General features: G+C 33.5%; 3 non-coding genes across 3 annotated transcripts; all 3 read right to left on the reverse strand.

The window, feature by feature from the left end:
* Positions 1–3,983: 3,983 nt before the first annotated feature.
* Trnag-ucc (transfer RNA glycine (anticodon UCC)) lies at positions 3,984–4,055 on the reverse strand. Its single transcript has one exon. It is a non-coding gene; the product is annotated as a tRNA-Gly (tRNA).
* A 5,602-nt stretch (positions 4,056–9,657) lies between these two features.
* On the reverse strand, positions 9,658–9,729 carry Trnag-ucc (transfer RNA glycine (anticodon UCC)). The gene has a single exon. It is a non-coding gene; the product is annotated as a tRNA-Gly (tRNA).
* A 783-nt stretch (positions 9,730–10,512) lies between these two features.
* On the reverse strand, positions 10,513–10,584 carry Trnag-ucc (transfer RNA glycine (anticodon UCC)). Its single transcript has one exon. It is a non-coding gene; the product is annotated as a tRNA-Gly (tRNA).
* Between the last annotated feature and the right edge of the window lie 7,688 nt (positions 10,585–18,272).

Below are 18,272 nucleotides of genomic sequence, written 5' to 3' on the forward strand. Positions count from 1 at the left end.
ACCCTATTTGTATTCATGACCGTGAAATATGATCTTTCCATTTTACGATATTTACAAACTGAAACGGAAGTTGTGCATATAAGATATTTGCCTCATAAAGCAACGATTGTTAGCGAAACATCTGAATGTTTAAAACATCGAGAAAAATTAAAACAATTTGCACGGTAGGTTTCTCGTTTTTTTTTATTTTGATTATAAGAATAAAATAGCGTATTTACTATAGAAAAAATATATAGTATAAATAATTTTGATCTTAGGCCATGTATTGTACCAACCGTATGGCTTTCCTATACTTGTAATTTTATACATAAACTAAATATGTCACTGTTGTTTTAATGACGAATATTGAATGCTGAAAGCCAATTACTTAGTGCTTAATGCTAATTATCAAAGTTTAATCTAATGCTAAAAGCAGAACAAGGACTTAACAAATGAGAGAAAAACACACAAACAGCTATAATTCGGCATGCGATAATTTCGGATGGAATTATTCTAACTAAACGGGACAAATTCTAGACAAATGATCCGGGACTCGCAAAAATATATACGGGCAAAGATTCAGTCAGTACACTGCTACCTTCTGGTCGAGATCTGTCGTAATCATTGTCAAATATTAACGTAAAACTGAAAAACTTCTAAACGGCAAAACGAGAGGCTGGTGGCTTATGTCATTAAATTAGTTACCCTAACAGACCTTTCTAACGTAAACGTAAATCGGAAACGGAATACTGAATTCGTAAATGTTATTTGCAAATAATGGTCTAAGGGAGATACTATTGCATTAATATTGGATGAAATTGTCTCCCCTAGACCACAAATTAGCCTAAAATTTTACGAATTCAGTATTCCGTTTCGTAATTATGTTTACGTTAGAAAGGTCTAATAAGAATTTCTCTTACGGGAGCATTTATTTTCCCACGGATCTCTATTTCTATGGTCAAATCCATACAAATAATTGTTACAAATGTAAAGAGAATGTTTGATTATTCCATGGCGGTTTTGGAGGACTGAATATGGAAACTGTTATCAAACCGTTCACATTTGTAATTGATGTGACATATTTCTTATAGGCCTTCGCCTGTAACTAAAGTTTACATGTAGTCAGCGGTGAAAATAAGTTATGATATCTCATGCGTTAATTCTATTACTGTTTGCAAATGTTTGGATAAAGTTTATTTGTAACATAAGTCAGTTAGTTTGTTCGTTCGTTCGTTCGTTAGTTTGTTTGTTAGATTGTTAGTTAGATAGATGAATAAAGACAATAGTTATTTAGTTAGTGAGTTAGCTAGTAAGTAAGTCTTTAGATAGATTGATGAAGAAATAGTTGGTGTTTTAGTGAGTGAGTGAGTGAGTGAGCGAGTGACGACTACCATTTACCGATGCAATGCAATTTAAAGGACCGGTTATGCAATCACAGAAATTGACAACAGTGCAAGAGAATTAATAAACATAGAGGACCTGCAAAGATACGGAGAATGCTTTCAAGGCGACAAATCGGACTAGCTTATATGAAACGTAATGGAGAGTTTCCTTGCACAGACATTACGAATGTTGCTTTTAGCGAAATGATGGTTGGAGGGCGTTTTTGCGAAGAAAAAGACAGATATAACAAGCAAAGGAGAGTTTTCTCACAAAGATATTAATTTAATTTGCAATGAAATGGAAAGGACATTGAAAGGGCTTTCGTGTATGAAATGGAGATGTAAAGCGGTGGAAAGCTATTGCATGCAAAAAATGGAAGCTGGCTTTCGAGTTGGCACAGCAAAGATCCTTGTTCAAATAAGTGACGACTTGTTGAAACGAATACGTACAAACTAAAGAAAATATCGCGATACTTTTTCAGCGATAATTGATTTTGCCATCGCCAGTATGCTTCAGAAACGTTTACTTGTAATTTGTTTAAACAATCTTATATAAAAATAAAAATTTAATTCTGTATATGTTTACTCTTTACAATAAACTTTATATCTGATTACTTTCATTGCAAGTATTTTGATTTTGCAGCATTTAGTATCTCAGAAAGTCTAATTTGTGCACGTAGGTCTATGTGAATATATCCATTTATATTCACTAAATTAATAAATAATTAAATTTGTTCTAATATAATAAATATAATTATATATGAGAAAACATTGATCTTTCTTTTATACGAGAACTTCAAATAAATGATAATATCAGTGTTCGATATGTTTTTATGCTCTAGACATTTTGCGAAGGGACATAACTCGTGCACGAATTTTATTCTTTTAATCTATTCGTCATCTTCCCTCACCTAAATCAAAATATATTTAGGTCACTTTATATCAGAGGTACGAATGTTACACAAATATGCATATGATTTCTGTTAACCGTCTTGCACGTGAAATGTTCATCAGCCGCAAAATCTATATTAATCCTGGAATATTTGCATTTCTAAATGTCCCATGCCCGATATAGGCTGGTCATTTTAACTTTTAGGATTGAACTAATTCCAACATAAACTTTTTAGTGTGGAATAAGTAATGTGTAAGGAAAAACATAAAAAAATAAGTCCTCAAAAATATCAAAGCACATTTTTGAGATATTGCACCTGAAATTCTGAAGTAACGTCTACATCTAATACTTATTGTGGCCGTTAATGCGGAACATATGCTGTATTGTTCTTTTACTGGTAAACTACAATAACGTAAATGTGTATGTGTATTGAATATCAGTAAAAAAAGGATGTTTTAAGATTTCTAGCACTTACTGGTAGCCTAGCATTTTACCACGTTGGGGTGTCAAAACTCAGAACATAGATGTCAAACTTCAGCACAGAATTTCAGTAACCAAATTTATACACACATATTTCTAAACAGACTCAGCATTGGAGTACCAAACATGTGTATCTCAAAGTCAGTAACAAGAGAAAGCAGCAACATTTATTGGGGATTCGTGAAACAAAAATGTATCCACAATGTTACTGCAGATGGGTAGGGTACTTGATAATATCAATATTTCGACTCGAAATTCATAAACAGTTACGACAATTATTTATGCTTCTTGAACTGCTTTATTATGCAATGCATGCATGTGAATAAAGAAATGATACTAATAATTTGTTTAACTGATTTTGTTGTAGATAAATTGCAACACTTTGTGAAATTAAAATCTAAAGGAAGCTGCTCTTAAATATCACTCCTAATTTTCTGAGTTTGGCTTGGATTTCTCTTGAGGACTTTTTTCCTATGTGTATTGTATATTTAATCTAAGATTATAAATCAGCAATAAAACTTCATGTGGTTCGGACATTTTGTCTAGAAATATAACTGGCCTAACATGGATGTCCTTATATCGTGCCTTCAATCTAAACATGTTCCTTCAGTGTGTATCCGTTGGTTAATTTCACTACACTCTATATGTTGCGATAAACTAGTTCTGTATTTTGAGTGATAAGGATGTTTTTGTCAATACGAATGGTCTCTTTTAACTAATTAAAGGCAGTCAGGCAGATATTTTGTCTTAAATTGTCAATGTGGAGTCCAGTGATAAAGTTTTTCGATGAAAGAAAATTCATTACAAAATACAATTAGACACGTTAGCCAACATGAATAGCAATTTTAAATCATTAAGTGCATATAGAGTGATAAATACAAGGTTCTCTCTTTAATTTGCGTAATGCGATTCGTACATTGTACCTAGCGTTAATATCTGCTGTTTGTTTTTGGTCAGAAACGTTTCTCAACGGCAGGAACGGGCAGGTAACCTTGTTAGTGTTCCTGGATTCTATTTGTGTGTTTTATCTCTACGAAACAGAAGCATATTAAGTAGTGAATATATATGTTATAAAAGGTGAATTGATCATTTCCGGACACAGTAACCTCTCCAGTAAATATCTCCTACTTGTTCTGAAGAATTTGGTAACTATATATTTCAATATCTGTTCTATGAAGTATAAAATTCCATTCCTAAAAAGATCTTAAACAATAAATTACTTTCAAGAAAAAAAATTGTTTTCTAAAATATGCGTCGGCCGGGAATCGAACCCGGATCGACTGCTTGGAAGGCAACCATGCTAACCTTTACACCACCGACGCAGCTCAAATACGGGAATAAAATACAGTCGACTGATGAATTAACTGATATGAATTATAATCTTGATCTGAACTATAACGTTATCTCTTTAAAATGTTTAACAAATTTCTAAATTTTACATTAAATTAAAATTTTATAAAAGAAGCTATCTTATCAAATTAATCTACTAACTAGAAAAGCAAAGGTTGGCAAAGACGTGATGTCGAGGGGTAAAGACAAGGTGATCCCTAAGCAGCCGTTGCCGCCCATTCGGATCCAGAAGAAACAATGAAACGGTAAGCAAAACTTTGTGTCTTTATCCTCAAATACCTGTAAGGGGTCGCGTCAGATTTGTTTTGCCAGCATGGCAAGAAATAACCTCGGATCAATGGGTACTGTCCATTATAAAGGAGGGGTACAAGTTGGAGTTCAATCAAAAACATCCATTTTCAGGGGTCATAAATACAAGAATTCAAAAAGAAACGAAACTCTTTTTATGGAAGAAATAAATTCTCTTTTGGCAAAGGACGCTATCGAAAAGGTTCCATTAAATCAAATAAATCAAGGTTTTTACAGTACCTTGTTTATGTTAACCAAGAAAAATGGAAAGATGAGACCGGTAATAGATTTAAAACATCTCAATCAATATCTTTGCAAAAAACACTTCAAAATGGACACAATGTCAAAAGTTTTAAACTTGGTAAGACCGAACAATTGGGCAGTGTCGATAGATCTGAGCGATGCATATATGCACATTCCAATATTTCATGCTCACAGAAAATATCTGAGATTTTGTTTCAAGGGCCGGTGCTATCAATGGAAGGTAATATGTTTTGGTCCCACAGATTCCCCAAGAGTATTCACAAAGGTAGTCAGTGTAGTAGCTGCCTACTTAAGCTCTCTGAATGTTCGTCTAGCAGTTTTTCTGGACGATTGATTGAGTTTGAACCAGATAAAACAGAAACTTTTGGAAGATTTAGATCAATGCCAGAATCTTCTAATCTCTTTGGGTTTCATGATTAATCTAGAAAAATCAAGCCTGGTTCCACAGCAAACTTTTGTGTATATAGGAGCATGGTTCAAACTCAATCCTGCAATAGTTTGTCCCACAGTAGGGAGACTAGAAAAGTTCTGGAAATGGCAACCAGTAGCAAGAGATTTTCTACACTTTCTAGGTCTTCTGGCCTCGTGCATAGATCTAATCCCAAATGCTTGCTGTACATTCGTCCAATACAGTTGCATCTGCTGAGTTTTTGGAGACCAGCAAAACATCCTTTAACCATGGTTATACCAGTTATACCAGTTACTGCACATCTCAAATCTCATCTGATTTGGTTGTCAAACCCAGCAAACATTATAAAGAGTCGATCTCTTCTCCATTTTCAGGGGGAGTTCACAACAGATGCTTCGAAAACCATGTACGGGGGTCATTTGGGAGAGAACTATGTTCAAGGTTCATGTTCCATGATTCAAAACTCCCAGCACATAAATTTGCTGGAAATGAAAGTAGTCCACTTGTGTCTGAAACATTTTTCCAAGGTTCAGGGGAAATCTGTACTAGTGAAAACAGACAACACTGCGGTAGTACAGTATATAAAAAAACAAGGGGGCACAAAATCAAGCAAACTTTGTTTAGAGCCTTGGAATCTGTGGCATTTTGCTATCCAGAACAATGTCCTGTTGAGGGCAGTGCACATCCCTGGGGTTCAGAACAATCTAGCAGATCAGTTGTCGAGACATGTGATCGAAGCAACAGAATGGACTCTAGATCATTCTATTGTTCAGAATTTTTTTTCAAATTTGGGGGTTCCCGAAGATGGATCTTTTTGCGTCTCATCTGAATCAAACTCCAATGTTTTGCACATGGTTTCAGAGCAGTCAAGCTTTTGCAACAGATGCTCTCAGTATTTCATTGGAGAACATGTTTGCATATGCCTATCCGCCAATATGTTTGATTCCCAATGTGTTGAAACATATACAGCAGTACCACTGTCAAGTTATCTTAATAGCTCCACTTTGGCAACCGAGTAGCAAACCCAATCAGATTACCCAAGATCCCAAGTCTGTTGAGACAACCGGGTACACAAATTCTGCATCCGGAACCAGAAATGTTCAAATTAACAGCTGGGCTTCTGTCAGCAAACGCCTCAAAGAGTGTGGCTTTTCTAAAAACGCTAGAGAGTTGCTCATGGCCGCTTGGCGTTCAGGGACACAAAGAGATTACTCCAGTAAGTTCAAATACTTTAATTGCTGATGTAAATCAAGGCAAATTGATCCCTATATTGCATCTATAGTGCAAATAGCTGATTTTGTATCCCACTTGTATCACAAAGGTCTTGAGTACAGTACCATAAATGGTTACATGTCAATTTTGTCTGCAGTACATCCAATACTTGTATTGACAATAAAAGGTAGGCCAAAATTTTCATGTGTGTTCAATTTATGTCCACCTAAAGTTAAACTAGTTCCAGAATGGGATCTACTGAAAGTTTTAGATGCTTTACAGAAAGAACCATTTGAACCTTTAGCAAAAGCTCCTTTAAAATGGCTTACTTTGAAAACTGTATTTATGATTGCCATTACTTTTTTTCAGAAGATGAAGTTACCTACAGTCATCTCGCCTAGGAAAGGGCAGTGTTAATATATAGGGTAAAGGCATTACCTTTTCACGTCATGGTTTGGCGAAACAGGACAGGCCGTCTCATCGCAAAGCTACAGTTTTCATCCAAGCCTTTCCGGACAACAAGAAGTTGAATCCGAAGAGGTGTATGTTCCATTATCTTAAGGCAACTGAACGTTTAAAAAATCACTGCATGGCAATGACGTAACTGGGTAGTGAAATGTTTAAGGCAGACCTTGGGTGACAAACATTTGAAAGTGAAAGCTCACAGTACTAGAGCTCTAGGTCCTTCTATGGCTCTCTTTAGAGGAGCATCAGTAGAATCTATTATGAAGGCTGCAGACTGGCCACCTGACACAACGTTCACACGGGGTTACTTGAGAGATTTGAATTTCAATTTTTTGGAGAGACATTGTGTCCATTTTGAAGTGTTTGATACATTATACATGTATCTTGTTGTACATAGTTTATGTACCTAAGGAAGGACAATTGTTTTGAATTGTAAATGCTGTTGTTTATGTACAGTTCTGGGATCATCTTATTCTGTGGAGGATCTTCTTTTCAGTGAAAACCTTTGAACACAGTTTACATTAACACACTAAATGTGTCACGTGTGGAATTTTTGTATGGGCATATTTGTCACATGTGTAGTGTTATTTGAACATAATAACATTGGCTTCTTCCTAATTTAGCCAGCTAGTATAACCAACCACTGCTCAAATTTCCTAGTAATACTGTTTCATAACAAACTTTAAGACAAGTTTACAGTAAGTCTGAAGTTGATGTTCTTTGGTTTTGGTATCTGGAGAACAGACAGATTCAAGACACCACCATTTGAGTATTGCTAAGAAATCTACATGTTTTCTAATTAGTAGAGTTAATTTGATAAGACAGCTGATAGAAATGAAATTTCTGAATTTTACATAAAACTGATTTTATGAAAGAAGCTGTCTTATCAAATTAATGTTATAAACCCACCCCCATCCCTTTTCTTGATCTTCTGTTCAGTTTCGGAAAAAGGAAACTGATTTTACACGGCGTGGTTTTCTCACAGATGATCGTTCTCTAGACGCTTTGTTTTGATTTTTAATAAGCGTCTGACGATTTGCTCGACGTAAACCCGGAAGTTTTCTGAGTTAATTTGATAAGACAGCTGACAGAAATGAAATTACAGTCATGATATATTTTTATTATTTTGTTGTTGTTGTTGTTGTTGATTTGTTGTCGTCATCATCATCACCGTGTTAGTTATTATTATCTTATATAAATTATTATAATTGTAGTTGTTGAAAGATTTAATATACAAAATGCTTATGTCCAATTTCAAGTCATACGAAATCACGGCACAAATGATTTAACAAAAATACACAAAATTGTCACCTGTAGCGTCATATTATTCACAGAGTCAGATGTAAATTTGACATACTGTATCGCTTATTATCAACAAGTATGTTGATATTGATCAATTCAAATCGCTATTGTTACCAGTTACACGCGATAAATCAATGTATCACACCTACAGTTATAGATAAAACTGGCTTCCAATATTTCATATTGGAGGGCTGCTGCGCCATGTTAATTTCAACATCAAGCTAAATAACAAATATGTAATGCTAAATGTCAATTACTCAATGCTAAATGTTATATTTAAATGCTATATACCATAATTATTATGTCTAATGCTAAGTGCTTAACCTTTACCCTGCTGAACTTCTAAAATGGACTAGTCTATCATTCAATGTGGGCAGTACCACTTATTATTCAAAGGTGTATTTACTGAAAATTTACTGACTGAATAGCGAACAGTTGCAGGCCATGATCAGACTGCACGGGTGTGCAGGCTGATCTTGGTCTGAACTGTTCGCAAAGGCAAAATCACTTGCCTCCAGCTGGCTAAAGGTTAATGTCAAATAACCTATGTGTATTGCCAAATGATAGATTCTAATCATCAAATTATTTAACTTTATGTTTTGTTTTAAAAGGATGATACATTTTTGCCATGTCAGTTTTAGCAATTTCTCGAAAAGCCATTTTTCAATGGAAACCGTATCGTGCCCTTTCGCTACACGGTCGTGTTAAGCTGGTAGGTTAAATGATGCCTTCATAGATCACAACATTCACAACCATGTGCAGTTCATGGGTTTACAAGAAGTCCCAATGTGGTTTATACGCGTTTAAACACGCAAAACTAACATTTATTCCTTAAATAGACATAGTAAACGAGATCAGAATAATTTCAACACATCAGTAATCAATCCTGAAATATACTTAAGAAATAATATATCTCATTTAGTGATTTGTCGCTGAATAAATAATTGTTTGGAGTTCAGATGCGAAGGAATTATATCACGAGGGCGCAGCCCGAGTGATATAATAATACGCATCTGAACGACAAACAATGATTTTATTCAAGAGCAAATCACTAAATGAGATATATATTATTTCGATTCTAACACAGTTTCAAGGATTTTTAAGTACATTCTTGACGACATTCATTAAATACTTATCCGTTTTTTAATTGGTTTCTTTTCCAGCGCGCCGCTATGCCGTTTGACACTATGACGTAATAATTGTGACGTCAGAAAAAATGAATTGTTGTATAATAATTCACTGTTTTCAGCCTTCTTTGTTTAATAGGAAAAAGAATCGGATCGTGTTAGAATTTAATATATTACATTTTGATCAAACAAATAATACAGATCTGTGTTCATTTATATTCTGAACTGCCGCCTCTGAAGTAATCATTTTGATTTATTCTCCATTTTAATAAACTGTGTAAACAAATATTTTTGAAAGAAAAGGTTCGTTATATCTACGAATCAGAGCATATTAAGCAGTGAATATATATGCTATAAAAGGTGAAGCGATCATTTCCGGACACCTCTCCAGAAAACCTCTCCTACTTGTTCTGGAGAATTTGGTAAATATAAATCAAGTCAATGCGCCATGAAGTATAAAAATCTCTAACGAAAAAAGATAACATCAAACGATTTTTTTCTAAAATATGCGTCGGCCGGGAATCGAACCCGGATCGACTGCTTGGAAGGCAACCATGCTAACCTTTACACCACCGACGCAACTGCTCAAAAACGGCAATAAGTTACAGTCGAGTGAGTAATTGATATGCATTATAATCTTGATCTGAAGTATAACGTTATCTTTAAAATGTTTAACAAATTACAATCATGATCTCTTTTTATTATTTTGTTGTTGTTTTTGTTGTTGTTGATTTATTGTCGTCATCGTCATCATCTTGGTAGTTATCATTTGTTTCACTTACTGTCATCAGTGGAACATTACAAGATTGGTACATATGTCAGTGTGATATGTTATATCATTGACATATTGTACAAAATTGCCTTACATGTTTAAGATAGGTATATGAAATACACATGCAAAATTGTTCAATGCTTACTAAACTTTTACTATATGGTTCCTTTCTACCAAGAAAGTAGCCGCGTCATGATATGGAATCCCTAGCTGTACACAGTGCCTTGGCGTGTTTTGCTCTTACATTTCGTTTTAGTAAAGAGTTAAGATATGTGGACATTCGTTTCCACTCAAGGTTGCATGTATATTTTAAATGCGTATGTACATATATGTGAGATAACTGATGTCATAAAATAAATGTAGTGTATGTTTAATTTTGATATATTGTGTAATATATGTCTTTTCATTATATATGTATATACATTTATTCATTAATGTTTTTGTGTGTATTTAATTGTAAATGCATATTTATGCTCTTCATTGTTGGAGGAAAATAAACTTACATATAGTATAAAATACCAAAATGAAAAAGATCTTATGCAACAACCGACATTTTTTCTAAAAAAAAAGCATTATCGTTTTCTAAAATATGCGTCGGCCGGGAATCGAACCCGGATCGACTGCTTGGAAGGCAACCATGCTAACCTTTACACCACCGACGCAACTGGCCAAATATGGTAATAAGATATAGTCGATTGATGAATTAACTGATATGAATTATAATCTTGATCTGAAGTATAATGTTATCTTTAAAATGTTTAAAAAATTACAGTGACTGTCATGATCGTTTCTTATTATTTTGTTGTTGTTTTTGTTATTATTGATTTATTCTCGTCATCGTCATCACCGTGGTAGTTATTATTATCTTATTAAATTATCAAAGTTGTAATTTAGTATACAAAATGTTTATGTCCGATATCACATAACAAATGATTTAACAAATATACACGAAATTGTGCAGAGTCAAATGTAAACTGAACATACTGTAATACAAAAGGTATGTTATTAGTCAAACGAGTTGTACATGCGATAAATGCATATATAGTACGGTTTCGAGGTCAGTAATAACTTTAATGTAATGGTCCGTTATTTACTGTAGATAGTGTTTGTCAGTACGATAGTGTTTAATACCTAAATAGGGCAATGTAAATCATGCTGATTTCCCTAATCGACAGACGCGCCTATAAATTAAACTCTCAAAAATCAGCGTCCTATAATTGTATTTACGTATGGAGGGCCGGTGCGACATGCTACTTTCAACTTAATGCTAAATGACAAATATGTAATGCTAAATGCCAATTACTAAATGCTTAATGCTACGTTTAAATGCTATATACCATATATCTAATGCTAAATGCCAAATGCAAATTGATAGGTCCTAGTCATCAATATTGTCGGTATCATCAATTATTGTCGGTATTTTAATCTTTTGCTTCATTTAAATTTCATTTTCCTCGTGCAGAATTCCGCGGCATTTAGTCATTCGAGATTCGCTACTTGACAGAGAAATAAGTCTTTTGTTTTGTTAATTTTCAAGACAGTTAAAAGTGAGATCATTGTTACATTAAAAACATTCATGTTAACTTTACGTATAAATGATATATTACGATAAATGAATGTCTGTGTTTGTTGATAACGCATATTGTAATGAACATAATATGGTAAGATATGAAAAATGTACTAAAGTGCATGATGAGATGGACATTAAACTGTGTGATGCATAATATGCCAAACTTTACATTGAAAAGGTGCATAATGTTATGAACATTTAAGCAATTATGGTATACTGTGCAGAACATTGTATTATGGAAACGACATTGATTACTAATACAGTATGCTTTCTAAATCAGTTATACTTGATATACTGTGTTTATGCTGTTATAATATAAGTTTTTATGTCACGTGGTCTAAGTCGGATAGACAACTCGTGCCGTTGTCTACGGGATATATACAACTCGCTTTACTCGCTTTGCTCGTTGTATATATCCCGTAGACAACGGCACGAGTTGTCTATCCTATACTTATATTATACTTAGCATGGCGTACTGGCCTTACATATTTATTTTACAGAAATTACCTTTGACACTATGGTTTCAATAACCGTTGTCAGCACATCCGTTTGTCATGAAAATAAAGAGGACCTGCAAGGCAACAAATTAGACGAGCTTATGTAAAACGCAATGGAGAGGTTTCCTTGCATAGAAATTACGATCACTTGCTTGTAGAGAAATGGCGATCGATGGAATGTTTGCGAAGAAAATGACAGAAGTCACAAGCAACGAAGAAAGTTTGCTGACAAAGAAATTATTTTGCAAAAATATAATAAGGTCAGAAAGTAAAGATATCGAAGGGCCTTCGTGTTTGAAATTATGACTATATGCAAAGTGATGGAGAGCTCTTGCTTGCAAAGAAATGAAACGGGCTTTCAAGTATGCCTAAAAGTTAAAAGGCACTTTATTCAAAGACCTAAGAAAAACATATAAAATGAAATAGAGGCCAAACCTTCTCCAAGATTATCAAACTTTTCTTTCCAAAAGGGTGCTTGAGAATCTTTTACTTTGTAACTTGTTTACACTAACCAAACATGAAAAATAAATAGATAAATTTGTATATATTTCACTTTTCACGATATAGTTCATAATTATAAAATCACTTTCAATATAAGGTTTTAGCTTTTACAGCAGTTATTTTTCCAAAATCGTCTGATTTGTACACCTAGATTTATGTGAACAAAGCCATTTAATTCTATGACTTATGTATATAAAAGAAAGCATTTACATTTTTTACACGAGTTCATCAAATAAAAAATACTTACATCAATTAGTCTTCAATCATTATGTTTTTTATTTTATTTTTATTTTTAATTTATGTTAATGACATGTCGGCTGTGGGTAAAAAAACTTTTATTGTATGCTGACGACTCTGGGTTCCTTGTTTATGGTAAAAGCATATCCGACATTGAATCTTTTTTATCTGTGGAGCTGGAACATGCAAGTGAATGGCTTGTTGATAACAAGCTTTCACTTCATCTTGGTAAGACAGAGTCTATTATCTTTGGTTCAAAGCCTAAGTTAAAGTCACAAAGTACTTTAAATAGTTCATGTAATGGTACAAGTATTCAGGCTACCAGTTCAGATAAGTATCATGGTGCTACTTTAGATCAGAATCTTTCCTGTGATGAAATTGCACGGTCAATGATAACAAAGTCTAATGCCCGGTTGAAATACTTGCTACGAAGGAGTCAGTTCTTGGATCTTCATACTAGGAAACTTTTGGTAATGTCCTTAGTACAATAATGTCACTTTGACTATGTATGTTCTTTTTTGGTACCCAAGTTTGACCCAGTATTTGAAAAATAGGCTTCAGACTACCCAGAATAAATTGGTTTGCTTTGTCTTGAATATGGATAATAGGTCTTATGTTGGGTTAGAGCAATTAAAGTCTCTTAACTGGTTACCTGTCTCAAAGAGAGTAGATCAGATAACTCTCTGTCATGTGCATAGAATGAAGTCAGACACAGCACCAGAATACCTTGAGGAGCATTTTGTACCCCTTGCTCATGTCTATGACCGTTGTACCAGATCTAGAGTGTCTGCACTTCCTTTATCCGATTCATTTGATGCAAGCTATACTTTCAGTGACATACGGAGATTTTCTTTACCAAAGGTAGGACGTTTTGGTAGAAAATCATTTGCTTTTAATGGTATTGTTCTGTGAAACAGTCTTCCTCAACGCCTTAGGGATATTGAATCTTCACACACATTCAAGAATGCCATCAAAGCCCACTTAATGGCCAGTTAATTTCATTTTAGTCACTCTCAAAAAGTATTTGAATATTTTAATATGTTTAATTATAAGAATCTTAGTTTAAAGATATTTTCATCAAAATAATTTATCATTTTCTTTACTTTATTGCAATACTGGTTTCATTTTAATAATATCAATGCTTTCATTTTTACAATATCAATACTTCCATTTTAATAATATCAAAGAAAGTTTTTTAAAGTTCGCTGACAAGTTCTGTGATGCACTATTTCATGTTTCAATAATGTGATACAAACTTTGACTGTGATATATTTTTTGTGTTATCCCTGGTATTGGTGAGCATCACACGGCATTTATTTCATATAATTTATCTATGTCATGCCATATTTCTAGTCTGATGAATTTAAACATTGTTATATGTATCATTATGCATCAATTTGTCATTTGTTTTACATTGCCGTGTTATGTACACTTGTGCCAAATAAAACTACTACTATATGCAAAAGGACATAACTCGCGTATGAATCTTTATTCCGTCATTATCTTCGTTATCTTCCCTCACCTCAAACATGCCTTGGCGCGCTTTATATCAGATGGTGCGAATTTTTCTTCACATACTGACACGTGTAATGTTAATCCGCCACAAAATCTGTATTCATTAAGAAATATTTGCGATTCCAGATATGTCCTGTAAAATATATATAGATGCCCTTATTGTCAATGTGTTTCAGATGCTTCGTTTCGTTAATGAGAATGTTTTTCAATGAAATAGTTCTGCGTAACTATTTGTATTTTGTTTTTGAGTGATCAGGATTTTTGTCGATAAGACTGATCTTTTTTACACTAATAAACGGCAGTCAGGCAGAAATTTTGTCATAATTTGTCAAAGTTAGTACCAGTGATTAGATAATGGGATGGAAGACAACTCATTGCCAACGATAGACACGAGAGTTATTGTGGTTTCTGCATCATTAAGTGCATATAGTGTGTTTAATATTAACTTTCACTTCAATTTGCCAAACGAGATTCGCATCTATTGTGAACGTCTGTTGTTTGTTTGTTTGTTTGTTTTGAGTCAGTGCTGTTTTTCAACACTTTTGCAGACAGATAACCTAAACAGTGTTCCTTGATTCTGTACCAGTCTGTTAACTGCAAGTAAGTGTCGATTTCCCCATATGAATCAGCAGTAGATTGACGAACAATTTAAGATACAATGTCTTTGTAGACCAAATGTCTGGTTCAGGTATCAAATTCATGTTTGCAAGATCCGTACCTGGTTTAGTTCAACGGACGTAGAAAATCATCTACTACAAGGATATGAACTTAAGAACAGAACATGTCGATATAGTTTGAAACACAATGTGATTTACCTTTAGACCGTTTTGGCCAAGAAAAATAAAGAAGTAAAACAGAAGCATTTCAATAAATGCTTAGGTCTGAAAGCATTACTTCTATGAAATATAGTTTTAAGCTTTTTACCAAGCCGTTTGATGTGTGTTGTGACTTTCAGTGAAAAAACAGCAAACCTTTGAACAATGTTACCCTTCAAGAGTTCTTCTACTTTAAGCAAGACAGGCGGAGAAAGGAAAAAATAAGATAAGATAAGATAAGAAATTTATTTATAATATTGACATGTGTAACAACAATGATATGGTATTTACAAACAAGAAACATGAAACTTACACCCGGCCCAATGGACCTATATGTCACCTTATCAACAATGTACATGTATTTACAATTTTTAGAATAATTTGTGTTTGTATATCTAAAAATGGCGATAATAAAATTTGGAACAATCATGGAATAAAACAATGAAATGAAGCTCTCCCTTTGAATGAAGACTTGAATAAATGAATTTTAGTTGAATATCAGTGATGTGGATTAATAAGGCTTAGCACTAGAATAATTAATCGAAAAATGTATTGTACTTCATGTAAATAAGAAGTTTTATCTGATGAAGTAATACTAAGATTATATTTGTAGCATAACTGTAACACCAACGTTAAATGCAAAAGTGATTTTCTATAATTGTGTCTCTCACCCTTAACTATAGCTATATTACAGTTTATGATTTTAATGAAAAAACATACTACCATTCATACATGTGCGATTAAAAATTGGTCATTACATATGTACAATTTTCACAAATATCAACCTTATACGAAACGAAAAGACATACGAATGAGACGTGAAATTGAACTGTTAAAATATATTGTAACAGAAGTGTCGGTTTTGAAAAAATAAATAGTCAAGAGTGTTTCTTTTCTTTTCCTATTTCAGGTCTAGGAATTAGTAAATTAAGCTGATAGTTTGTGTTAAACTTGTGTTTTGAATTCGTAATGTATCATTGATACATTTTAATCATATTTGTACTTAGAACGAAACAATGTTTTTTTGTTTTCCCGAAACCAATTAATCATAGACCTAGAACGCTTGATGGCGGGACAACCTTTATTAGTTTTGTATTCGATGACATTTCATAGTGACAGGTTCGTATTTGAGCAAAGTTCACTGTTATGGATTTCTGTAAACACATGTGCTCCCTAAGTAAATGTTGTTGCAAAAGACATTGTCGAACGTGTGACATTAATTAAGCCTTAACAATTTTCTACTGATTTGGAGTAAGTTTAATTCCTCTGAATAAAGTCTTTCAGCCCGATAAGACATTTTACCAATTTTATGAAATGCCAGGTGCACTTGGTTTGCGCTGGATTTGTTTTAACAAGAAAGATATAAAGATATTCTATGCTCCATTTGCTAACGATTCAAAACATTCTGTAAACACTGTGAAGGTAAAGGTTTGTGTGGTAGCAAACGGTTGACGTTGCCAATTTTGGTTGTCATGAAATTGCGCTTCAATGTTTTTTGTAAGGTTATTAAGTCTTATGTGGTTCATACCCGTCTAAACATACAAAAAATAACATTAATTCCTTAAATTATAATACTAGAGATCAAAATAATTACACCTTCACTAATCGTGCTAACCTTTACACCGCCGACGCAACTGTTGACGGACCTGGATTAGATGATGTCGATTGATAAATGATATGAATTATGGACAGGGTCAGAAGTATAACGTTATGAATTATTTATTTCGTTTATTATATTAAACACCTTTAAATTTTACTTATGACACATTTTTGAATGAGAATTAAATAAGATATGTAAATGTTGTACACAAAGTATTTTTGCAGTTATAATATTAATATGCATGTATTTACATTTATTTTCAATTCAAATTATGAAGTAATAGCAAGAAATGTGGGAGTCGGGAGAGGGAAGAGAGAATGAATGAATTAATTAACGGGACACATATTTCTGCTTTCAGAATTCGTGATGAAATGAGAAAGGGTGGGTTTTAAAAGAAATTGATGTGTTTGTGGAATATTAATTCCTTAATTGATAGAGTACCCATAAACACATGTAATATTCAGTGTGTGGATAAGGATTGATGTACGTTCCAAACGCGTTGAACTTCCTAATTTATAACTAAAATGACGAATATCTAATATAAAGAAAACAATCAACGATAGTGAATATCAATAGCATATACAATGAAACACTGAAGTTGTTGGAAATCGACTCTTCTTCTGAATAACTCCGTGGCTGTGTAATACCCATGCACCTGTTTCCACTACATATCAACTTCTTTGTTAGTTATCTAAAAAGAAAACTGTTGTAAATATGTTCGTTAAAGACGAATTTGTCTCAAAGAACCAAATCTACATATTTCTGTTTAACTGCGTTGCTTATCAATATTATGAGCGCGTACGTCGTGAAAATATTTGCCGTATTTTCCAATTACGAAAATGTCCCATATGAGACTATGCAGTACCCAGAAGACTCAATGAAATATTAAGAACTAATAGAATGAAACTGGTTATTCCATATTGATAAGGACCTTCCTTATTATATTGACAAGAAGACAGATGCGCAATATTACAGACATTAGTTACACCCTATTTGTATTCATGGCCATGAAATAAGCTCTTTCCATTTTACGACATTTACATATTCTGACACAGAAAATGTTCATATAAGAAATATGCCTCACTTAACAAGGGTTGCTTATATAGTGTAAGAATTTTAAAAGTCTTGGTTATTAACACGAGCACACTGATATTTACTTTTCTCGCATAATTGCTCTAAATAGTTTAAATCAAATGAATGCCTTTTTTATTTTGAGCTTCACTATTTTATTGTTTGTTTTGATACCATCCAAGCAGTTATTTAAATCAAATTGTAAATAATCTTTACAAACGAATATACAGATTTGTAAATTGCTTGTTTTTTTCAAATAATAGAACTATTGTTGTCACTCTTACGTCGGCGTCGGTGTCGGCGTCGTCCTTGCAGTCGGCGTCAGCATCACAAATGTTTTGCATGTATGCAGAATTCTCTAAACTCTAGACTTGATCTTGAAATCATGACGCAGTAACTTGCAGATGCGAAAATATTCCTTCGTTGAGCTAGCTTAAAGTGAGCTGTCATTTTGACAGGGGCCTCAGGAAAATTTAAATTGTGAGAAAACGGTACAGAAGGCTTATTTTCAGATTTTACAGTGTAACTGGAGTTAGAAACCGTG

Source organism: Mercenaria mercenaria, chromosome 2 (assembly GCF_021730395.1).
Source record: "Mercenaria mercenaria strain notata chromosome 2, MADL_Memer_1, whole genome shotgun sequence".
NCBI lineage: Eukaryota > Metazoa > Mollusca > Bivalvia > Venerida > Veneridae > Mercenaria > Mercenaria mercenaria.